Below are 26168 nucleotides of genomic sequence, written 5' to 3' on the forward strand. Positions count from 1 at the left end.
CATAAAACCAGTTACACACACACAGGAAGTCACACATCCACTCACAAACCCATACTGACACTCAAACACCCAGTCACTGACCCATACAAATACTCACACACCATCTCACAGACCCTTACAGCCACTAATACACCTACTCACTGACCCATACATCCACTCATACACCTACAAAACCACTCACACAACCACTCACCGATCTATACAGACACCCACATGCCTACTCTCAAAGGTTACAGTTAGGAAATAAAATTTAAAAAAAACCTTTAAAATTCACTAAAAGTATTAAAGTTACAGGGATGTTATAGTAAGGAAATAACATTAAAAGAACATAGACATTTACTAAAAAATCAACGTTTTCAGGGACCTTATAGTTAGGAAATAGATTTTATTTTCAAACGCAGAAATTCATTGAAAAAAACAAAAGGTTACACTGACGTTATAATTAGAGAATAGAATTATAAAAAACCTTAGAAATTCACTGAAAAAATCAAAGGCATCAAGGACATTATGGTTAGGCTTAGATTTCCCTCCAGTGAAATTCAGAAGTTACAATTACCCGAGCTAACTATAACTTACACCCCCCACAATGCACTGCTTATGACTTCACATGTTACATCACTCATAACATGTCAGTGACATCACAGATGACATCTCAAATGACATGTTGGTTAATACATAGAACTACATACTTGCGAAACACAGTGTAAGATTCAGTGTAAAATTATTATATAAAATGCTAGCCAGATCCTTGCAGAAGGTGAGCAATAATCATAATGTGCAATGTAGTCCAGGGAGAAAGCACCAGTGTCTCCAGGATAAATATTCAATTATACACAAAGCATTTAGGTGCCTTCTGTGTGGGATCATATAGGTCCCATAAAATTAATACAATGTGTCACAGAGTGGATCAGCAGGTTGCAATTCCACCTCTAATGTGCATGCCCAAAGGCGGAGTTCTCTAAGTGTGTGTCGACTGTCAGTTACTGCAAAGTGCCGGCCGCTCGTGAAAATAAAGAATGTTATAATGTGAAAGCACTAGTGCCACAAAGGAAAATAACCTCAAATAACAGAAAATAAGGCACATGGTATTTGCGGCACACCATTTTCTTGAATAAGCGACAATGCCCCCATCTGTAAAATCCAGCATGTCAAAGAGGGGGCACTTGCTGGTTGTATAGGCAACCAACACCGGGTAATCCTCTTGAAATGATATGCACAATCAAGCCCAAGTGGGCAAAAATCTTGGCTGGCACATCCCATAACACGTTGTGGGAGCTGGCAGAACACCAAACCAATCAAAGTCAATTATATATATCACCCCTCGGTCAACAGAGCGTAGAAATATATAAAAGTGAATGTGCAAATGATATCACTCACTATGTCCATAGTGTCCGGGAAGAAAAGGGTAGGGAACCTCGGCCGAGGCCTCCTCACTAACCCAGCACACCAGGTGAGCGTCCCTTTCTCTCATCCCTAAGAAATTAAATAGAATAACAGGCATCACAGAGTGCAGAGAGAGTCAAAATACAACACATTACAACCAGAATGAAAAATGACATTCATCACAATAGGTTTTCAATTTAATTCCAACTGGGCATAAAACTCTTCAAACCATATTTTCGTATTGAGCTCAATTATAAGTTTGGATTCTCGTTTCCTTAATGTGGCAATCCTATCCGCACTCCTGGGATCAATCGTGACATGTTCTAAACCAAAGATTTTGAGTTGCTTTCTATCACAGTAGTGATGTATTTTGAAGAGTCAAGCTACCGAGTAGTGCGTATCATGGTAAGTGAAAGCCCTGGTGTTTTCAGGATTGTTTTTCATACTGGGCTAAGGTATTGCTCACATACCTGAGCTTTAATGGACAGTGTAATGCATAAATAACAAAAGTCGTATTGCAAGTAATTGACTGTGCTATGGGTCTACGTCTGGTGGTGATAGAGCGCACGCCGCTTTAAAATTTGTAAGGGTTGCATTATGTAAAAGTGTTGTATTTGTATAGCGCGAACAGTAACCCGTAAGCATCCCGGCGCTTGTACTCCTACCACAAGGGAACCCCTCCTGGCTTTTCCTTGTGAGGTGTCCACTCCTGGGCATCCCATGGTGAAACCAGGCATCCCTTGTGTATCGGGGGCCGTTGTGGAGACTAAGCAAGCTATTGCCCAGAGTTGCAGCGTGGGGCCCATGCTTAGATTCGGCACTGAGGCGAGAATATCCGGTCAGAGGAATTTAAGCCCGATCCCGCCGAGGCGGGAATCGAACCCTGGTCCCTGGCCAGTGCTCTGCATCAAGGTCTGCCGCTCTAACCATTGAGCCACACTTCTCCACTTTTTATACTCATGAACAACCGCGGCCGGCAGTGGGAGTACCTGCAGGGCGGTGACGTGGGGGGGAGGAGGGGCAGGGTGGGGGGTAGTAATGTATGGATTACGGAGCTTCCCAGGTAAGTAAAAATTTAAATAAATAAAACGAATTTCGTTGAGTGCACTGCATTTCCAAATGCGATGCAGTGCGCGCAACAAAATTCGATTTATTTATTTAAATGTTTACTTACCTGTAAAACTCCGTTATCCATACATTTTTACCCCCCACCCTGCCCCTCCCCCTCCCCACATCACCGCCCTGCAGGTACTCCCACTGCCAGCAGTGGCTGCTCATGAACGTATTGCACTTATATATATTCAATGTGTGGTTGAACTTTGTGCATATTAAAATGAAGTTTATATATCAACGTATGAAAATCTGTGAAGTAAAATTATGACGTAATTTACAGAACTGATTAATATTTCGTATGTATTTAGAGAAATGATGTAATTGTGCACGTATATGTTGATTAAAAGTAACCAGATGTATTCACTGTTATAAGATTCACATAAAGGCCTGTGTCATGAGTGCATATTAAAGGATGTTTTAAGTTATCCAGAATTGTAGGCCTGACTTTCGTTCCTTCAAGGTTTAATTTCTCCTCGTTTGTTTTTAAGGTCAGGAGCTAATTCATATTTATGTGTGTAGAAGTTTTTCGTTTTCACCCCTACTGCAGGTAGAGGAATTTGACATTGTTCATTTAGATTTAAGAAGATACATGGGAGGAAAGGAATGTATTTGAGGCGCTAGGACAGAGAAAAGGGAGGAACCCTCCATGCTTGGAGAAACTTGGGAACCAAGGTCAGCGGACAGAGCTGTGAAATTAATTAGTCTATGTGGAAAGTTGCTCAAGAAGGTGTTCACGGAACAATGTACCATGTGACCTGTTAAGGGTGTGACTTTGTCGTTTTGTATTAGGTGCAGGGGCATATTACCACTATTAGCATATACCTCCAGATGGCTTCCAGGAGGATCTCCTCTGTGTACTTTGTGCGCAGGGGGTGACCAAACTATAGAACATTTATTACTCGTGTGTCCCAATCACAAAGTAACCCTAGCTCGTACAAGATACCTCAATCCTATATTCCGCTCCTGCAGAATTACTAAGGGGAAAGAACTTTTAGTTATGTGTGGTCAACCTTTGAATGAATTCATTTGTTACAATTTGTACAAATTCTTAAAACAATTTTTATCCTTGTACTAATACTGTTGCATTTTTATACATGTAAAATGTAAATAATTTCTTTTGTGGTCCTCTGTTGAGTACCAATACAAATAAAATTTTTGACTTTGACTTTAGGTGCAGGGACAGATCTGTAGGACTTCTACTTTTGACTGAGGAAAGAGAGCATAGAACGAGCTCTGTAGCTTTAGGCTACTTGACCCATTTGACGTGAGTGCACTTCTTTGGAAGTCAACACCTGCTCACACCTTTTGCGGCACCAACTGGAAAGATAGGAAGGGATGCCACTTTAGATGTAGAGTAGGGACAGATTATTTTAAATTCAGAAATACAAATGAAAAGAGATTTGGTAGCAACACCTATACTCTGCTGTGTTCTTATTTTGGAATTTATCATTGTGTGCTTAATTTGTCGTATGAACTATATTCGTAGATTGGGTTCTGTATTAGTCTTTATGTATCTTTATACTCTGATTATGAAGTGTGTCTATATTTTGTTGTTTCTGGCTTCATAATAAATATACAAACGCTGAATTCGTAGCTCATGGTTATTGGATACGGATGGGGGGGAAATTGTATAATTGGTAAAGTGAATTCTTCCCTCCACATTTTTAGCAGGCATAAAAGACCATCGTCCGGAAATTCTCAAGTGGAATTAGTGTGTGAAATTCGGCTTTATCAATTGGTAGCAAACAAGATGGTTGCCTTTAGAAGTGAGAGGAGATTTTAGAACATTTAGAATAGAATTAGACTTACAGAGCCCAGAAGAGATAATAAATATACAAAAGCTAAATTCGTAGCTCATGGTTATTGGATACGGATGGGGGGGAAATTGTATGATTGGTAAAGTGAATTCTTCCCTCCACATTTTTATCAGGCATGAAAGACCATCCTCCGGAAATTCTCAAGTGGAATTAGTGTGTGAAATTCGGCTTTATCAATTGGTAGCAAACAAGATGGTTGCCTCTAGAAGTGAGAGGAGATTTTAGAACATTTAGAATAGAATTAGACTTACAGAGCCCAGAAGAGAACCCAAGATAGAGAACAGAGGACGGCGGGTGTTGACGGAGATCGGCGGAAGCTGATGGTGCGGCGAAGACAGCGGTAGCGTGAGTATGAATAGTGTGTGTGTTAGGTTGCAGTGAATTGATTTGTGTGATGTCTTGCGGAGTTGGAATGATAGTCGATGGTTTACTGGTCCGAACACGTGCGGATCAGGAGGTTGTTATAAACGCACTCAAGAAAAGTCCAAAATCCTGGGATAGTTTTGCAATAGTAATTGTCTGATCATTAATGTGGGTGTCGTGGAGTGCTATTGATGGCTCACTTGGGGCAGGGAACTTTGTGTGAATGATTTTAGAAAGTTGTGTGTGGAAAACCTCAGGCCAGGGGTGGACTACAGGGGTTCGAGTGACTGACGGAGTGTGAGTGCCGGATAGGTAGTTACTTGGTTTAGTAGCTTCTGGATAATCAGTTGCTTGGTTGTGTGAATGAGAAAGTGAATGTACGAGCTGAAATTGTAAAGGTGGGTGAACTGCTGCAGAGAGGGATTGGTAAAATCAGAGTGTGCCGTGCTGTGATAGGCCGGTTGGTGTAATGCCGCACTGGGATCGGAGGGTTCTCAGTGAAAAAATTTGGGAAAGAAAATTGTGTATTGTATTGAATTAAGTTCAAAATGAAATGTTTTAAAGAATTGCAGGATTTATGTAGAGGAGATTCAGGGATAATGACTCGAGTTAGGGAAGAAGCTCCGCCAAAGGATACCCCGGCACACTATATGGCAAAGAATGTAGGATTGCATACAATAGTGTGGCTTCAAAATCGGCATAAGATTACAGAAAAGGAAGGAGAATTGGCTTTCCTATGATATGGGTCAGTTCGATTGGTTGTGTTGTGTCAATTGAGAGGTGTAATGTCTTCATTAAAACCTCCAGTTAGACCCACCCAATTTGAGGCATTAGACACGTGGATGCGGGTAGCACAAGCTAGGCGAAGAGAAAATTCTCAAGGAAGGATGAGAAAAGCCCTATCAGGATGCCAGGTGGGATGCACAGTTGAAGAGATGGATGGTAGATACCATAGAGGGAGAGAGCTTGTATCCATTGTTGCTACAGGGAGCTAGCACAAGGGCAGGAAACACCAGACATGACAGCGATACTTATGACAATTTGTTAGATAGATTGTTGGCAGAGCATTCTCCACCATACAACCCTCAGTCTGAAGAGGGAAAGCAAGAACTGGTAGAGGGAAGCCCGGACGGAGTGGGATCGGATCCAACAAGCGTAAGTTCAAGAGTAGTGGGAAGAATTTCGTTAGGATCAGAAGTTGAAAATACTGAAATGAGAGGAACTAATTGTGACACAGTTGCCAGAAGCCCTTACGGTACTGGTTACTATTTGACCCATAGTCTCGATATACAATCTGAGTATGGGAGATAGTGGGAGGCAACAACAAACAGGAAGAAGTGAAGAAACTACCTCTGGAGGGAGTCTTACTATGGGGAGCAGTGTGCCGATGGGGCCTGTGGAGACTAGTACACCGTTGGCAGCAATGGCAGACCCTTCAAGGGTAGGTACAGGATCTGAAGTGAGAAGAACAGGAGCACTGGCAAATTGTAGGTCATAAATACGAAAGTGGGTTCCACCAGTACGGGAAAGTATGAGGAGTTCAGCTGGAAGAGGAATGAGACAAGAGGCATTTAGAATAAGACCTGGTGTCTCGAATGTTGGGATAGAAAGCTGAGTACAGAGTCAGAGTCGTGAAAGAGAAGGTCGGCCAACCAATCACGATGAGGGGATGGGAGAAGGTTGTAGAAGTTGAGGCTGTGATAGAGAGGCATCATGCAATGTGACAAATCAAGGAAGAATTGAAGTTGCTTTGAAGGCAAGATTGTTGGATGTACTGAAATTGAAGGTTGAGGTTGGTGAGGTGATATATGGAAATTTGCCATTGGAAAGAATGGATCTATATGAACCAGATGAGTTGCTATTTGTGGCCAAAGATGTCACTAGAAAGGGGAAAAGAGCTCATGAGGCATTGGTTCCGTTGACGCGGAAGTATGATGTATATTTGACAAAAACAAAAATGTTGCAGGGAAATAACAGGTTGAATTACACAGACCAGGAATATGAGCAGAAGAAAGTAGTAGAATTGAAAGCACATATTCGAGAATTAGTCATAGGAATGAGGGCATGGAAAGGACTAGATAGATGGGAAGAGAAGTGGTCTAAGAAAAATACAGTGAGTAGAGGAATCGGAGATACCCCGCCTCCAGGAGGGGGACAGAGAGAGTAGGAGATTTCCTGTTACGAAAAGTACAGAATAGAGGGTATGTACATGTGCCTTGGAGTAGGAGTGCTTTGGCATCCTTCACAAATGATTTCCTCCGGCTGAGAGAGAAGCCTGAGGAATGGTACAAAAAAATGGATCAGTTTGTGAAAATCTCCAAGGTTCTGTGGATAGATTTGAATACCCTGTTTGACATAGTGGTCCCAGGGAATTTGTGGGCGGCGTGTAAGATTGGAACCAAGTGGCCCACTTCGGAACCAACTAGGGATCCCGTAACTCATGGCCCATCACCAGAAGTAATTAAGAAATATGAACAGGCAATTACATGGCTGCAGTACAAAGTAGTCTCTAGAACTATTGATTGGCTCAAGATAGATTGTACCACCCAGGAGCCAAAAGAATCAGTGCACGATTATTACAAAAGACTCTTATTGGCTTTCAGAAAGCTTAGTGGCCTTGATGCCCTCAAACAAAAACATATGGGACAGTTTGTCTCGAAATTTATGTTAGGATTGAGAGCTGAGATAGGTCTGATGATTCAGCAACACCTGATATGTTGGCAGAATAAGTAGGTGGACGAAATTCTGAGTTATGCTAAGTACTGTAGTGATCAGGTAGAGTCCATGCATAAGAAAATGAAGGATAAGTTGATGATGGTGCAGTTGAGGAATGCTGAAAACAAGACCAGGCACAGGGGAATAAAGATATAATGGGTTGACGACAAGGGAGTGGTCGAGGAATGGGACAAAACATGACAAGCTACTCAGGACAGGGGAGAGGATGATGAATGGATGCAGGGACAGGAACCAAATGGGTTAACCTGAGGAGACGATGAAAAAATAGGGAGGGACCCCTTAAAGCTATCAAGGGAAATAAGGTACTTATAACCAACAAACACAAAATTCCCTTGACCCAGTAATTCAAAAATTAACAATACATTAATATATTGAATGCTATATCCAAAGCGTTAGAGTGACAGTTTATTATTAAAAAAATAATTTTTCCTTCACATTCCATTGTACAAAAGATAAAACTGCATAAGGCTTCACAATTATAACACAATAAAAAAGATTATTCCTTCATAAAAAAAAATACAATACATATAAATCACCGGGAAATTAATGACCAACAAGTTACAATTATGACCAGCATAATAGAGACAAACACATAATGTAAGACAAATACAAATGCACATCAGATTGGACTCAAGAGCACTTCAGTTAATATATTGCTTCCATCAGTATTTAACCCTGTTTGTGTCAGTCCTTTGATCATGCTCCTAATGACATTGACTCGTTTGGATGGTTTCATATATATTGTCCCATCTTTATCAAGGCACAATATTATTGTCCCTGTTTGTAATGCATTGCTGTATTTCTTCTCCCCTCGTTTTAGCGTTAATTCAAGGCGTACCACTGCCAATTGTCAATTATTTCAGGCAACAAATCTTCAGCCATATGCGGGTGTCGCACACTTGTTTAATCAAAAAGCGCTACAGGCCTTATATCAACGCTCTGCTCAAATTGCGTGCGAAAATATAGGTTAAAAATTGGTGAGTATTTCTTGCCGCTCAGTTGTTCGACTTAAAATCACTTTTGATTATCTTATAGTCTGCACTACTCCACACGTTTGCACTTCAATAAGTTTATTGACACTCTGCTGGTCGACTTTTAGATCCCCCTTCATATTTATGCAGCTAAGTAAAGCGGTATCCCCTCCAATGTCTGCGTGCCAGGTTCGTTGATAGCCCGTTGATTAACCTGAGGAGAAACACTGCTTGTCATTACTGTCACAAAATCGGGTATTGGAAGCGCGAGTGTCAATCAAATCCTGCCAATCAAATGTAAAATGAGGAAACTGTACAGGTCTCTGATGGAATGAACATGGTGACTAGACCTAAGTCCGTGTATGGGGAGGCTTGGAAACTCAGGTTCGGGTACAAGTGCCTCACTCCCCTAGGATTGCTGTAGGAAACTATGTGTACCAGCAAATGCCTTTCATTGAATTGACCGACAACTATGATCAAAACATATCACAAGGAAGGTGTGAGAAGGGGGAGGAGGACTGCACTTTGGGAGCAGTATTAGAAGAAGATCAGAGGGGACCCTTTGTGGAGGGTGATGTCAATGGTCACCCGATCACGTTTTTAATTGACACTGGTGCAGCTCGATCTACTGTGAGGTCAGCGGTAGTCCCAAATTTGTCACTTTCTGGGCAATCGATCCAAGTGGTAGGAGTGACAAATCAGATGATTACTAATCCCTTAACCAATGAGTTACCTGTGAGAATAGGAATCTTTCAGGATAGACACCACTTTGAGTCTGGTTTGTTAATTAGGACGTGATCTCTTGTGCAAGTTAAATTGTACCATATATTGTATTCCGAAAGGAGTGGAACTACAGAACTGTAATGACGATTCTGGCTTTAAAATGGCAAGTCAGAATTTTTGTGCAGAAATGTTCATTGTACTGATCAAAGACAAGCTACCAATGGATTTCAGAGACTCTGTGAACCCTGTGGTGTGGGATTTTACAGGAGAAGAGATAGGTTTGGTTTGAGGAGTCGAACCTGTCAAGATACAGGTTAAGCCAAATGAAATGAAATGAATGAAACTTATATAGCGCACGACTTACCCTGGGGCATCTCAGCGCTTGCTTAGGGAACCCGTCCTGGTATTCCCCTGTGAGATAACCCTGGCAGGGTATCCACAAGGTGAAAGCCAGGCATCCCACCGCGAGGGTCCGTTGTGGAGATTAAGCAAGCTATTGCCCAGAGTCGCAGAGTGTGAACCCGTGAGTCGAGAAGGCACCGGAGCGAGAATTAACGAGTCCGTGGAATTTTTGAGCCCAAGAACCGCCGAGGCGGGGAATTGAACTCTGGTCCCGGGCCGAACTCAAGCTCCAGGTCTGCCGCCTCTAACCCCTGAGCCACACTTCTCCACCCCTGAGCCACACTTCTCCATGCAGACTTTCCAAGGACGCCACAGTACAAGTTAACACCTGAGACAGTGGCTGGAATAAAACCAGTGATCGAATCCATGATTGTGCAAGGCATACTGAAGGAGATTAGAGGGAGCCCCTGTAATTCACCTATAATGGATCTGCAGAAACCTAGTGGCAAGTATAGAATAGTGCAGGACTTGCAACAGGTTACTGAGATTGTGATTCCATGTTGTCCTGTGGTACCAAATCCAGCTGTGATTTTATTTCAAATACCTTATGAAGCTGCATGGTTTACGGTCATTGACCAAGGTCAAGCATTTTTCTCAATACCCCTCCATGAGGAGAGCTAATTTTTATTTGCATTCCGGCTGGAGAACCATGTGTTAACATGGAGTCATATCCCGTAAGGGTATACAGAAAGTCAGTCTATTTGTAATTTTGAAAAAGAATCTTGAAGGTCTGACAATGCTACAGAATTCGGTTCTCGTGCCATACATAGACGACCTTCTGGTCACCTCGGCGACTGAAAATACTTGCAGGATAGATACTGTGGCTTTGTTGAATCATCTGGCAGAGAATGGACATAAGGTGTCACCTGGCAAACTTTAGTACTGTTTGTATTAAGTTCAGTATTTGGGGCATCAAATTGAAAAGGGAAAGAGAAAGGTGACACCAGATCAAATAGAAGCGTTTTTTCAAATGGGTACCCCAAAGACACAGAAGTAAGTCTGAATGTTTTTGGGAATGGTCAGCTATTGTCGACAATGGATCCCAAACTTTTCTCTGCAGGCAAAGCCTTTGTTATGGTTAACACGGAAGGACATTAGTGATCCAGTACCAAGGGATGACGATTGCTTAAGGGCCTTCCTGGAGCTAAGGGAAAGCTTATGCAGTGCTTCAGCTCTTGGAATGCCTGATTATAATAAAGTGTTTTTGCTTTTCTGTCATGAAAGGGATGGGTGTGCATTGGCAGTATTAAATCAGACACATGGGGGTGCCCGTAAACCAGTTGCTTATTTTTCAGCCACCTTAGATCCAGTGGCTTCTGCGTTGCCCGGATGTCTCCGATCTGTTTTTGCAACCGGAGTCAGCATTGAGAGATGTGAAAGCATTGTGATGGGTAACGCCCTTACAGTATATGTACCGCACTCAGTGGAACTGATGACGAGAACCAAGACACAGTTCCTAACTAACAATAGGCTCACCAAGTATGAGCAGGTTATACTAGCATCTGAAAATGTGATTTTGAAAAGATGTTCTATGTTAAACCCTGCCACACTGATGCCATATCCACCTGTTGAAGGTGAAGATTGTGAGAAGCATGACTGCCTAGATGTGACTGAGCTATCAACCAAGCCCGACCTGACATTGTCGATGAACCTTTGCCTGAATCTGATTTAGTCCTCTTTGTTGATGGTTCATGTTTAAGAGACAAAGGAGGTTGTTTAAGAGCAGCTTTTGCTGTTTGTACTATTTCAGGAGTTGTGAAAGCCGCTTGTTTACAAGGAGTATACTCTGCACAAGTGGCAGAAATTATTGCCCTAATACATGCATATTTCATCTCTGATCGAGTCGAGTGACTATCTTCACAGACAGTCAGTATGGGTTTGGAGTAGTTCATGACTTCAGGCAGTTATGGTCACAAAGGGGGTTTCTAACATCATCAGGATCTCCTATCAGAAATGGGGAATATGTGAGACTACTGTTAGAAGCATTACAGAAACCAAAGGAAATAGCGGTGGTAAAATGTGCAGCACACGGGAAGGGGGAGGATTTTGTCACCAAAGAAAATCGTTATGCCGACGAAGTGCCTCCATTTTGTGCTATACATGCTTCTATTTTTAATGAAGAATAAATGGGGGAGAGCACAGAAGAGACTGAGCTCAACATGATGTTCGCTATGGCCAATACCTGGAATGAGATTAAAAGACTGCAAGAAGAGGTCCCTGAAGAGGAAGAAACAGCATGGGTTAGAGCAGGTTGTGAGAGGAGAGGCAATGGCATCTGGGTGTCAAGAGATGAAAGGACAGTGTTACCTAACTGTCTATTGAGCCCTATGGCAAGGCAAATACATGGAGCAGTTAACCTTGGAAGAGACGCCAAGTTGAGGGTGTTTCGTCAGACATGCTTCAATCCACGGGTCCATGTGTATGCTGAGGCCGTGTGTCATAGATGTGTTATGTGTCAGCAGATGAATGCAGGGAAGAAAACAGTGGTTGCCTTGAGTCAAATAGGGAGGTCAGGAGGTCCTTTCAATTGAATGCAGTTAGACTTCATAGAGATGCCCAGGTGCAATGGACTAAGATATGTTTTGGTGATGGTGTGTATTTTTTCACGATGGGTTGAGGCATATCTGACCAAGAGGTGTGACAGTCTCACAGTAGCAAAATTGTTGGTTAGAGAAGTAATCTCACGGTTCAGATTTCCGATCTCATTTGAATCGGACAGAGGAACTAACTTTCATAGTGAGATCATGTAGCTGTTGTGTGTTGTCTTACAAATGGATCAGAGACGGCATTGTAGTTGTAGGCCGGAGCCGTCTGGCCTAGTGGAACAGATAAATGGGATTATCAAGATGAGAGTGGCAATCTGTATGTGGATGTCATCCTGATACTGACAGCAGATCTGGACACAGCTTTCCCAATAGTTATCAAACAGGCGGAGGAATTCGGACAAGTTTCGGGATGTGAAATCAATGCCAGCAAAACCGAAATAATGGCATGGAACATAAGAGACACACGACTCCAAGTTGGTTCCATTATGCGGTATTTGGGGGTCAGAATCATACAGGTTGTAGGGAAAATTGCAGAACTTAATCTAGATTGAGTTTTTAAAGAGTGTAAGAAACAGATGAAATCGTGGGCTCACCTCCCATTATCCATCTTGGGGAGGGTCAATTTGGTCAAAATATCAATCCTGCCTAAGCTCACATTTCTTTTTAATACAATCCAGCTGTTTTTTGACAAACATCTGATAGAAAAATTCCAACAAGAGGTAAACTCCTTTATCTGGAAGTACAGATTGATTAGGTAAGCATGGAAGAAGCTTACACGGAAGAGAGAGAAAGGGGGACTGGCGCTGCCCGATCTGCAATATTATGCCTGGGCTTTCCAGCTCTCACACTCAAGAATGCTACTTGCCTATCCTGCAGAATTTTCAATATTGTTTCTTTAACTTTTTAAAACAATGCTTACAAGCAAGCATTGGCCAAGCCTATACATTAACATTTTCATTACATGGACAAAACCTACTGACTCTGCCAATGTTTATTACTCTAGATATTGTATGTACATTTGGTTCAGTCATTGACATGTTACTAATTCTTATAATGTTAGGTTTCTTCATGAGAAAGTTATAAAAACTGTGCCATTGTCAGCAAGGTCAGAGAGCTGATTTCAGAAACACAGAGCTGAACCTTTTGTTCTGGAAGACTTTAACTCTGCTAACAGGACAGCTACTGACTTGTGCAGAATACAGTCCCATTTGTTGCAACATTAAGCTGTATGTTGCTGTAAATAATGTAGCTATTATTTTGTTAGGTAGTACATACAATAATTGGGGTTTGATAATATTCACTAGGGGTGGACAACAAATTCCACTACACCAGCCGAGTTGGCGGAGTTTTGATCACGCTGCATTGCCCAAATAACAAAGAGTCCCGGACAAATTACACCAACCGCCACGTGGTGGAGTATCTTTTCACACGTGGCTCATCAACTGTATGTTGCAAGTGAGATTTGGTGTACCCTAGTGTGATTTTCAGTAGCTAGGAGGGCACCCAGTGAGAATTCCTCAATGCGGGCAGCCGCGGCCAGTCGTGACCATTCGTGGTCAGAAAGTTGCTGCTCAAGTCGAACCTCTACTAGAGCTGCAGCAAAATCCACTCTAGAAGCAGTTCCTTCTGATGCACCGCGTGGTGCAGTTCGTGTTGATTTTTCAGTGTGGGCCGATCTCCCGGTGCTAAAAATCAGCACAAGCAGTGTAACATGCTTAATACCAGCCGTTCATGGGTTTTCATGTAACTCCATAGAATTCTGCAAAGTGAAATTACCGGAGTTCTGCTCACTCCTAATATTCACCTAACATATTTATTCCCATTGTAGTACTAAGTATGCATTCTACAGTAGGATAGCCTATAGTAAGTAAATATAACTACTATACATTGTCTGACTGTATGACGGGTTGGCTGCCGAGGAGGTTTTTATATGAACTTCACTGACAAGTTCTGTTGATTTTCATTCATTTCAATCCAATGAAAATATTCCAGATGCGGATTTATGAAATTCCTACCTTTTCCCCAGCTCAACAGGCACACTGTGTAGTATGGAATCCTCTTTACTGAATTGTTTGTTTATCAATTTAATATGACTTTTATCTTATGCTGCTTTTATGGTCATTGACCAAAATAAAGTAGTTACTGGACTGGAATCCTGATTGACAGGAGTTCAAGTGGCCATTGTTACAAATGTGTAACAGCAGTTGCATAGAGGCTGCTTTTTCAATCATTTTGTCACACAACGTTTGGAGACTAGCCTGAAGGGGGAACAGCCATGACAACGCTGGGATTACCCCGCAATACCATTACAACGCAGGGATTACAACGAAAGTCGTTACAACAACTTTCGCTGGAGGGCGCTGTTGGATAGGGAATAGTTTAATTTTCTATCCAACACCTTCCCTACTGTCAACGTGGGCTGGAGTACGAATAGAAAATTAAACTATTCCACTATCCAGCACCCTCCAGCGAAAGTCGTTGTAACAACTTTCGTTGTAATCCCCGCGTTGTAATGGCATGGGGGGGTAAAAGCCAGTGTTGTAATGCCATACAACCGCCTGAAGTTTTAAAATCTGGCCTGATGGGAACATTTACTCTTCTAGGGAAAGGTTTACTCTTGAAGATTAAGGAGACAAAGTCTTGGGCATCATGTTTTAGTAAGTGTGTAGAGTTGTGATCAACTACAAGCGAAGAGGGGTTTATCGAAGCTATATTGGCTATGTCTTGATTGTCAAGCTTTTTTTATTGATAACTATTTCTTAATGTTTCAGAAATTTTCTGTTGATTTTGAAGTTTTGGTTTGAGTGTATATCTTTAATAATTTGTTGGGGAAAAAGTTTACAGTGTTGGTAGCGATTGGATTGGATTGGTGCTGAGTAAGGGATTTTTGGTTTCTTGCTTCACATTACTTCTTAAAGCATAGAAAGTATGGAGGGCATTATTCCTGCTGATGCTCTATTGTTCAGAATTAAGAAAGTTCTCAAAACACACAATCTGTTTCTAAGATGAATTTACACAATTCTAGGGCTGTAAAACATCAATGCATTTGCGGTACTATTGGAAATTGTGAAATATTAAATGATTTCTTGAGGCTGTTATCAGATTTTCATTTTTCAGGTTTTGCGGGTTTGTGTGCATGCTGTAGAAGGGCTAATTTTGAGGGCTGATTGCAATTAAACCATCAACAATATTATAACAATCTTTTTCCACAATCCCAGTGGCAATAGTAAGTAAATGCTCCTCCAACTTTTTGGCCCACCTTCTTTGCATGATTGACTGAGAAACAGAAGGATTTCCTCACAAGAGAGTGAAAGTAAGAAAATGTGTTCATTAGCCTTCTATTCGATAGCCTTTCATTAAAAAAAAATCAACACATTTTTTGGACATAGCAAACTAGGGAAACTGTTTTAGTGATGGTGTGAATACCTTTACAGGCAAAGAATGCCAGCCAGCAGTCAGGCTGTGGCAACCCTGCTCATTTCACATATTTAAGTGGATCAGTCACCAGTGGTGGCTTGGATAGAAGCACTTTTCGGAGATGTTGAACGCCTAAAACACCATGCCATTTCAGGTTGAGACAATTTTTGGGCTAGATGTACAAAGCAATTCAGCAGTTTCAAACCCTGCAATTCACTAAGTCACAGGGGTTGTGACTGTTACATGTTTTTTTGGAATATACTAAACCCATTTTCTGATTCTGCAACAGGTTATCCAATCTCAAAATGAGTTTAGAAGGGAGTGAGAAGCTGGCTTGGTATATGGTGCTCACTTATGTAAGTGTACCACCCTCCAATAAATGTATTTATTTATTTAGGATTTATAATGCGCGTAGCTGCCTCAGCAACGAGGCGTCCAAGCACAACCAGAAACCCCATGAGACCAGGATCGAACAGTGAAACAGCAACAGTAAGACACCTTGCAATGGAAAAAGCCAGGTCTGTAAGGCTTTTCGAAATACCAGATGGTTTGGCATAGCTCTCATGATGAGGGGGAGCGAGTTCTAGAGGTTCGCGGCCAAATAACCGAAGAAGCGACCCCCATCCCTCGCTCTCCAGATGCGTGCATCATGGGCAAGTGCAAGGTCAGCAGATCAAAGCAGACGACCCGGCACATAGTACTCCAACAAGTGGAGTAGCCCTGGTGGGGCCTGTAGTGTCAAGATCTTATGAGAATAACAAAGTGCCTTAAATTCAATACGCCGGTCAACAGGCAGCCAGTGCAGCCCAGGAAGCACAAGTGCCTCCGAATGAGATCTAGGCAATGCAACCAAAAGCCAAGCCGCCACGTTCTGGACCCTCTGGAGGCGTTTAATACTCGCCTTGTTGGCGCCCAGGTAAAGACAGTTGGCGTAGTCCAGTCTGGACATGATGGAGGCCTGGATGATAGTCTGACGTACTTTAGGGGGAAAGAAACTGAGCAATGATCTGAGGCCACGCACTAGTCCAAAGCAGGTCCCAGCGATGGCTTTCGTCTGCTTATCAAAAGTCAGGTCACTGTCGAACCACACGCCCAGATTTTTCACTGCTCTTTTAGGGCGAGGGGGGCTTGAGGTGGCCCGGCCAGCACTGCTCCAACCAAACCTCTCGGTCCTTTCCAAAGAGGAGAATCTCAGACTTGCTGGCGTTCAACTGTAAACAGTTAGCCGCCATCCAGTCTGAGAAAGCCAAGAGGTCATCCTTAAACTTGCCCACGTTGTTATTGCACTTCTTCGAGAAAGCAAACACCAGTTAGTTATTGTCGGCGTAAGACACCAAGGACAGCCCCCTGCTCTTAGCCACCTCCGCCAAGGGTCTGACATACAAGTTGAACAAGAGAGGGCTCAAAACAGAGCCCTGAGGGACTCCCTGCTGCAGAGCAGCCTCCTGAGAGTGGTATGGAGAAACAAAGACCTGAAAGGACCTGTCTTCAAGAAAGGACAGGAACCAGGCCAAAGCCACATCTCTCACCCCCACTTCCTTGAGGCGTTTCAGGAGAATTTCATGGGAAACAGTGTCGAAGGCGGCACTTAGGTCCAAAAGGACCAGTGCCGCAGAGTCCCCCAACATCCAGACTACCCCGGATGGTTTCTGACACAGCCAGTAGAGCAAACTCGGTACTATGTTGAGGCCGAAAACCATGCTGAGTTGTGGCAAGAATAGCATTCTGCTCAAGGAACAATCCAGACAGCCGTTATATTGATTTTAGTAGTCTTAGAAAACCTTAGAAAGCTCTCTAAGCGGTAGCTGTGGGGAGTAGCCTTCAGGCTTAGTCCAGAAGGAGTGTAAAGCAGTTTGTTTTACCAGTAAGTGATCTTATGGAATAGATTATGTGAAGAAGAATCACACAGTGTAGTTATAAAAACAGGTATTTCATTACAGTCACTCACTAGCACAATGTATTATCTCCTACCCGGAGTTACTAATATAAAACACACAATATTCAGTAAATAGAGCACGTACGTAGCACAAATACACAGTGATCTCCAGGGGGAAACCAAACCATATACTAAATTAGTGGAATGCGAACCACCGCTCAAGTCAAGAATAGACCCAGAAGACCTTGAAGAGCCAGGGACCCAAGGAAACACCCAAGTAGAGTATCTAGAATCTTGTGCTGAGTGAGAACCAGACTGCGTGCTCAATGTTAGTCAATGGGTAAGTCGCAGTTGCACTTTTAGAGAAGAAGAACCCTTCCCAGTGGACCCCGAAGACACCCAATGGCAGATGGAAGATTGGAGAGTCACCCCACCCATGGATACCCAGGAACCAGGATACCTACACCAGGGAAGACTGGTACATAGGTGTCAAGTGACGTCGGAAACCGCCGTAGACCACAACAGAGGACTTCAGGAAAGATGTCCCTGGAGAAGAAGACGAAGGAGTCCAGTGGAACCAAAGCTGGAATCAAGTTGATAGGTAGCTGCAAGCAGAGGGGACAGGGTCTATGCCACCCAGGAGTGACCAGGAGGCATGGAAGATGAATGCCCACCGATGTAAGGAATGCAGGAGAGGTTGATGATGCCCTTTAGGTTATAGCTGTATGGACCAGGTGATGCTGTGGATGACCAGGAGCTGCATACAAGCTTTCCCATGTCAGATGTCGAGCACGAAAAGGTCAGTGTCCGGCAAGGGCACCAACAAGCCTTGGCAGCGGCAAGCAATGAAGTAAACAAAAAAGATGTAGTGTCAGGACAAGCAAGGTCCTGTAGTGTAGTTCCTATTTTCCCAATAGGCTCTGTGCATTGGAATAACATAAACAGCAGTTTAGACCTAGGACTGAGGTCATCTAGGTCTCTACTGACTATGTTAAACTTAATTAGGTTTGCGCCAGCTAGCTCAGAGGTCACTGGAAACTTTCTCGAATAAATAGGGAGGGATGAACTTCCCTGGCTCAGACAAGAAGGGATTCAGTTTCCGACAACCGCATAAACATGACAACTTTGCTCCCTCAGAATAAGATTGTATCTCTAGAGTCGTATGAAAACAATAGACAGCTATTTCACTCAGTCAGCAGTGCATACTTAGTTTCACCAGAATGCAGAGAAATAGAGAACGGGCGTTTTCAATAAAAGGTGTTATTTATTGAGCAGTCTTCTTCCTCGTGCAAGAGAAATGAATTGCCACAATTGTAATACTTAAAGTAAAGTAAAGTGCGTACAGTAAAAGTAGTATTATGAAATAATACTGTAAAAGCATTGATATGGTAGCTTAGCCATATGATACTTTAAAATGGATAAAATATATACATACACAAATACATTGACTAACGTACTCAACTGGTGCTTCTAACTAAGCCTACCCCGGTGTACCTGACCTAAGCCTAATACGTGGGGGGGGATGAGTAAGTAGCAATTTAAGTTAAGTTGGTTATGATATTTTTGCCAAGAATCTGCATCAAGAATTCTCTTAAGGGTTTAGTCAGCTCCATACCTTGGTAATAGAATTTGGGAGGTCTGGTATCTCTTTTCTCAGGACTCGATATTCCAGCAAACCGCAAGGGTAGGCTGGAAACACCGGAGCTGGATTTCCTCGGCTGGAGAAAAAGACAGCATCTCTCTGAGTGCGTCAAACGGGAGGGGCGGCTTTCGTGGGCTTCTCGCATCAGCTGGGCTCTCAGGCAAGTAGATGGCTGCTCTGCTCCAAACCACCGTGTGTTTGCTTAAGGCAACTGTTGGTATTTTATACCTGGATGGTGCCGGGTTTGACGTAAGGTTGGACATAAGACGTCACTAAGAACTAACAGTTCTTTCTGGAATGCAGGAGTTCTTGTTCAAATCAAAACAAAAGCAGGGGGGATTTCCTGGGCTGCTGGAGGCTTGGTTTATTTAAAGAACGCGTTGTGCTTTCTAGGAGTCGATGAGTTTTAGCCGTGCATGGACTGCATGGGCTATTACTGAATATGGATCTGATTCTTATGCCTTTATCAGGATATTACTGATTATAACCTCACAAGAGCATAAATCGGGAATATTGAATTAGGGTCCTAGATATAAACACGACACCCACTCCACGGATTGATGCACATCATTACTAAAAAACTAAGCAATAGTAAACATTCAATGATGCATGTGTGTTTTCCGATCCACCCCAAAATACATATTTCGCATTTGAAATGGTATAAGGTAAATACACGAAAATGAGTGTTGGTACTGTACGCTTTTCAAGCAGTGTCATCATTCAGATAAATGCATATATATATCAGCTGAATGAATTGCGAAATTTACACATGAAATGGATCTTAATACAGAAAAGAAGATTGAGACCATTTCATCACATATTTATACAAAATTCTGTATATCTGATAGAGGCTGAGGTAAAATATTGTCTCTAGTATCCTAAAATAGAAGCTCTGTTCTCTAAGAATAGTTCTTCTTTAAGCAGAGTACCATGTGCCAAAAAAAAGGTAAATATTTTGGAAAGTGAGCAAAAATAATTTCGCTTTCAGGGGAAAAATAGTTCCAAATATTTTCTGTAGCTTTGTTTATCAAAAACTGAAGGCCGAATTCAGAGTTCAGGGAACGCTGTGTGCTCATTGTTTTTATTAAGAGTTATTCTCGTTGACTGGAGAGAACATTATTTCAGACAGACCCGCAAAAAATTGGTCTATCACATCAGGTGAAAGTTCGGCTACGTTCGAAAATACTGCAACTGCGCAGTTCTCTGCGTGATTGCTATCATCGATGGTTGGATCAGCAATGCTCACAGAAGGCTGTACCTGTTCGGTGCAGCTTTCCTCTCGTACATCACCACCACCTATTCGTAGTGTTGAAGTCTCAACGAATGCCGTCATCAGAATCGGTAGCCGCTAGGGACAACATGATGCATGAGTCGTTACAGGACCTAGCAAAGTATTGATATCCATTGGTACTGCTGATTGTAGTGTAAGACAGACGTCCAACACGCATTCTTCTCCGCATAGCAGACATCGAAGCACAGGTATGATGCAATCTTGCCAGATCGGTCTGAATAAAAGAAACCAGTTTGTACTCAGATCTCTTAGGACCGAGGACCTTAGTGCTACGGTCTCGGTATCGTATTGCTAGGATCGTTTCTTCCATCGTTGCCAGAGTCTTGTCTGTGGATTGGCTTGCCATATCGGTGCAGAAGGAGCAAAAATAAAATTCCTGCCACAAGTCCCAAGATTAAGGGTAGGCGGCCAAAAACAGAATGGACAAAATTTGGGAAGATGCCCAGAACTGTTTCAAAGGGTGCTAACAGTCCCGAAAAAATTGTCTTAAATACATGTGCGATGCCACTGGTATCAGATATGTTTAAGATTTGGCTTAGTATTTCTACAAAATGCACGGGGCAATTTGTCGATAAAAGGGAATGTATCTCTGCCGATGTCCTTGCTACTTGCAGATCATACATTTCTTTTGATGATGTTAAAGGCACAGTTGTCTGTAAAAGAATAGACTTCATTCTGCTTAAAGTATCAATTCGAATAGAAGAAATATTCAACCGAGGCCATAACGCAGCCCCCATATCTGGATTGCTGTGTGGGTACAATACTTGCATACAGCAAATGGCCCTGGAAGTTACAGTTGTCAGATAGGCTTTTCCTGGCAGCATGCCACAACAGCTGTGGTCACTTATTAAAACGTAACTGCCGTTAGAAAGTGGTCTAAAAATGGCTCTATCCGTTTTGCAGGCATGCCATGCAGGTAAAATGAAAAGTTATTTGAAGACCCTTCGCAGGCTCCATGCAAATTAATACCTTGACACAGAAGTGTACCGCTTAGTGATTTTTTACAATTTTTACCACTAAGAAATACCTCCTTGTTGCCTTCACTATAACATCTGTGTGTATAGGGTAAATGCAAGGTTGATTTGATGTATTCTTTACCCAACCTTTTACTGGCCTGCAGGTATATACTCTTGACAGTATTTGAACTGGAAAGTTGTTATCAGAATTGTAATCGTTCCATGTATTATCCATTCAATGACAGGTCTCTCTGACACTGTCAATGGTAATCTCTCGAGTTTTTCAATGCTCAGAATCGTATAGTCTGCTTCTTTTTGTGCCAAACTGATTTGTTTATCAGTAAGGTTAAAGATACCGAATAATGACGTTGTGTTGATTAAACGCCATGGTACGTAGCCTGAACACAGATTTTGCAACGTCCAACCAAGCTGTACAATAGAACGTAATTGAGACTGACCATGTTGTAACATTAGTAAGTCCTGCTCTATTATATCAAAAGCAGATGATACAATGCTGTCCAGTGAATATATTCTGGAGGACAGAGTCTTTAACTCATTGTCCACAACAGAAAGTGATTTTTCCAAATTTATACGATCAATTTCTCGTATTTTTTCCTCTGTTTCAATTTGCATTACTTTCCATGCCTCGTTGTACGCAGCGTATATACCGGCCGCTATGAAACGTTTTTGACGCTGTTTGCGTGGTCCCATTATGAAATCGCGCAAGTCAGCACCGTCTTTAAGTAAAGTCAAGTGTTGCTTAATTTCAGCCAGTGTGGATTTCTCTAGCCACTCAAGGCAAAGTTTCCCTACACTGTATGTTGTAACTATCCCTGGATGTTGTCTCTGGGAGTATCTAGGGTCTGGTCTGATCATTTTTAACCCCTGTGTTTTGTTCAGGAATCTATCTTGACAGTTATTTGTGTCTGTTGGCCAGATCAACCACTTTTTCCAATCAGGATGTGCTCTGTTTTGGTGTAAAATATGGGATACGTCTATCTCCACATCTGCAGTGCTGGCACTATCAGTCATGGGTTTTGGAATAGACGATGTATTTAAATCTTTTATCTTAGCTAGACCAAGACAAGTTGTTTGTTGAATTGTATCATCCAAGAATATCATTTGTTCTGGTATCATGCATGCCTAAATAATGCTTCTAGGTCTTGTACTTGCCAATCTTTGGAACCCCAGATCGTTTCAATGTTGTTTTTCCAAAATTCGAAACCAAATGTAGACATTTTATCATAACATTTTTCAGAATAAATCAGTTTAGTATTTGTCAACATTGTTTTCATTCCTGTCCTACTTAACATTTTAAAGTAAAACGTTTCTGGATCACTGTTATTAAACCCTGAGAAGTACTGGAATTTCTCATAAAATGTTTTCGAACTGCTTTTTGGTGGAGTTGGACAGTGTTCCCGCTGGTTATAAGATAAAACATTTCTAGGCTGAGCACTTTTATGCAAATAGTGATCACCATAATGGTTGTAGCAGTATAGCTCTTCATAATTTGATGAACCCTGTAAGTAATCATGTTCTGTAAATTTAGCTGACATTACTAAATCTGACATCATTTTATTAATATTTTCAAAGTTCCAATCATCTGAGAATGTACTTGGTGTCACAAAGTCACTTAATGAAACCTTGAACTGATGTGGATACTTCAAGAGCTCAACCGGGCCAAAAATGTCATAATCAGTTCTGTCCCATGCTACCGCACCAGGTATTAGTTTGGCTGAGATGTTCACAGATGACAGTTCTCTTTTCTCGATGTGGGAGGATGTGTCAGGCTTTAGGACCAAGTTGATGTTCTGGCTTGCTGTGTCCATTGTACTATATTTTCCATCAATGAATTTTCCCAAACTGAGGATCATAATGAGCCAAAGCAGGAGAGTAAGTACACCTAACACAATCCAAAATGCAATCCATGGTATGATCAGATATGTTTCTTTTAGTTGGTGAGAAAGTTCAATTAACTTGTCTTTGAGAGTTTTTGTTGGAGGGGTTTCTTCATTCTCGCTTGGATCTTCAAAGAAGTCGTTGAAATTGATGAAATAACCAGATGCAGTTCTGTCAATTGTTGGAATTTATTCTGGATTTTCATTTGTTTTTTGCATTTTTCTTTGTTTCATTAGCATAGTCTAAAGCTACATCATTGTAGACTGGTGTTTCTTGACGAACTGTTACTATTTGGGTTTCAAGAGGCACTAGTTCCATGGCATTATTGCATAGTCCTTTTTTATTCACTGCAGGTTTATCAAATGCGATTAGTCTCTCAGTATGAGCCTCTTGGATTGTAGCAAATTTCGGTATTCTGCTATTTCTTGGGAGTCCACTTGGCCTACTACTTATTATTGGCCACATGATTGTGGTTTTCCCAGGTCGATGGATACAACCCTGTTCTCCCTTTTACCAGCAAGGGGCAGTAGAACAACTGATCTTGTTCCGCTGATAGCTAAGACAGGTACTGCTTTTCTCTAAGAAGGCCCAAATTCCTTCTTTACCGCGATCTTCTCTCTGACCAGATCCCCAATCTTTGGAATCCAGACAGGTCTTGCTGGGACAGGTGGTTTTTCTTCAGTGGCTGTCGGCTGTAGTTTCTACTTTATGTTACTCAGGTTTTTTCTTGTTTCATTTAAATCCTGTAAAACAGCCAAACGATCTTTGATATCAAAGGATTTATCTTCTACCACTGAAGTGTGACTATCAAGATCCTGAATAAGCATTCTAGTTCCGAACAATAGTTTGTATGGAGTGAGACCTTTTAGAGAGTTTCTTGGCAGATTATTAAGACTACGTTGGACACTTGTTAAATGTTTGACCCACCCATCACCCGAACCTAATACCCTCGCCGTTATAGATTGCTTTATGTCCCGTTTTTTTCTTTCCACAACCGCATTTCCCTCAGGATGGAAGGGAGAAGAGTACCGCAATGCGATGCCCATGCTGTTCATGGCCTCTTTGTAAGCTCGAGAGCTAAACGCAGGACCCTGATCAGAATGTAGCATGCCAATTGCGTATGTGCCGATAAAGACTCGCAAATCTTTTATAACAGTTCTGGCTTCAGCCGAGTGCTGGGGCCACATTTTTAAGTGTTTTCAAGTCTTTTATTAATCATGAGACGCATTTCTCCAACTGGATTTCTGCGCTATAGATAGCCTTATGCTATCTAATAGTGGTATCTGGGCTACAGCTGCGATCCCTAGATTCCACTGCGAGAACTATCGCACTAGTGCTGATTTACCGCCCCCCTCAGTCCATGCCATCCTTCCCGCTATTACTCAGCGAACAAATGGCCAACCTTTTGACAAATCATTCCAGGGTCTTACTCATAGGAGATTTGAATTACAGGGCTAACAACGCACTTGGTGGACCACAAGCAGTAGAACTGTTTGAATTACTCTCCAACTTGAACTTAACCCAGATTGTATCATCCCCTACTCATATTAAAGGACAAACACTGGACCATATTTGGTCCCACAACCTGTCAATATCGGTACCCTTGATATCTCCTTGTATATGATCAGATCATCACCTGATTGATTGTACGCTCAGTCTCAGCAACAGGCAGAAACAACCAAAGGTTGAGGGAGGTTTAAAAAGAAAGTGGAGAACTCTTGAAACTCAAGAGTTCATTCACACTCTTACCGGCTCTCTTCCCACTTTTAACTCAAATGTTGACGCCATGGAAATTGCCATCGCGGAATGGCTGAAATCGGCCAGTGATGAGCACGCCCCCCTGATTCCTTTTTCTCGTACTAGACACCAAGATGCTCACAAATGGTACACTGCTGAATTGAAGTCACAAAAATTATCGCTCAGACAATTAGAAAGGAAATGGAGGCACTGATATCCTACTCCAGACAGACTTAAGTTTATGCGGCTCGTACAGAATATAAAAAAGCAATTTTGACGGCTAAAGCAACATATTTCTCAGCTAGAATACTTAATGCGAACAACAGAACCAAGGAAATATTTAAAATTGTTGGTGAGATTAGTAGTGACGAGAGGATACTTCCAAACCATGCTCCCACGCAAGAGATGTGTGATGTCTTAAACAATTTTTTCGTGGACAAAATTGTAACTATTAGACCAAGCATCTCTCCTTTGACCAACATAGTATGCCAGAATGATGTTTCTAGAAACCCGGTTACTATGACTTCTCTCGCTGCCTTATGCCCCAAAAACCTCCCTGACTTACTCGTCCGGGTTAAGTCCGGCTCTCCGAATGACTGTTGTCCTCCTGCCATTATGAAAGATATATTTACAGCACTACCACATAGCATTCTTCCTTTTTTAATGCATCTCTTAATCAGGGGGTAGTACCGCCTGCTTTTAAGGCTGCCACAATAGTTCACCTTCTGAAAAAACCCGGGTTAGATCCTCTTATTCCTGCCAACTACCCCCCTCCCCCCCATATCGCTTCTTCCCTGGCTGTCTAAAATCCTGGAGGCACATGTGGCCAGATGTCTATCTAGCTTTGTGGAACAAACATAATATCTGGAGCCAAATCAAGCGGGCTTCCGACCGGCCCACTCAACAGAGGTGGTAGTTCTGGCCGTTCTGGACACTTTAAGAGCTAATTCGGACAGGGGAACTCCTCAGGCCTTGGTGCTTTTGGATTTGTCAGCAGCGTTCGACACGGTCGACCATAACATCTTGTTGAACCGTGTGGAACAAGCAGGCATCCAAGGTTCTGCCTACAACTGGCTTAAATCTTTCTTAACTGGCAGAACGCAAGCTGTATGACTGGGCATCCTTACTGCCCCAACAGTGACCACCGCTTGTGGGGTACCACAGGGCTCATCCCTGTCGCCATTATTGTTTAATCTTTATCTGAGGCCTCTGCTCTATTCCTTAAAGAATCGGAAGGTTACCGTTTTTAATTATGCGGATGACCTTCAGTTGATCTTCCCCCTAGACCATCCTAAC

This window comes from Lissotriton vulgaris, chromosome 8 (genome assembly GCF_964263255.1).
Source record: "Lissotriton vulgaris chromosome 8, aLisVul1.2, whole genome shotgun sequence".
NCBI lineage: Eukaryota > Metazoa > Chordata > Amphibia > Caudata > Salamandridae > Lissotriton > Lissotriton vulgaris.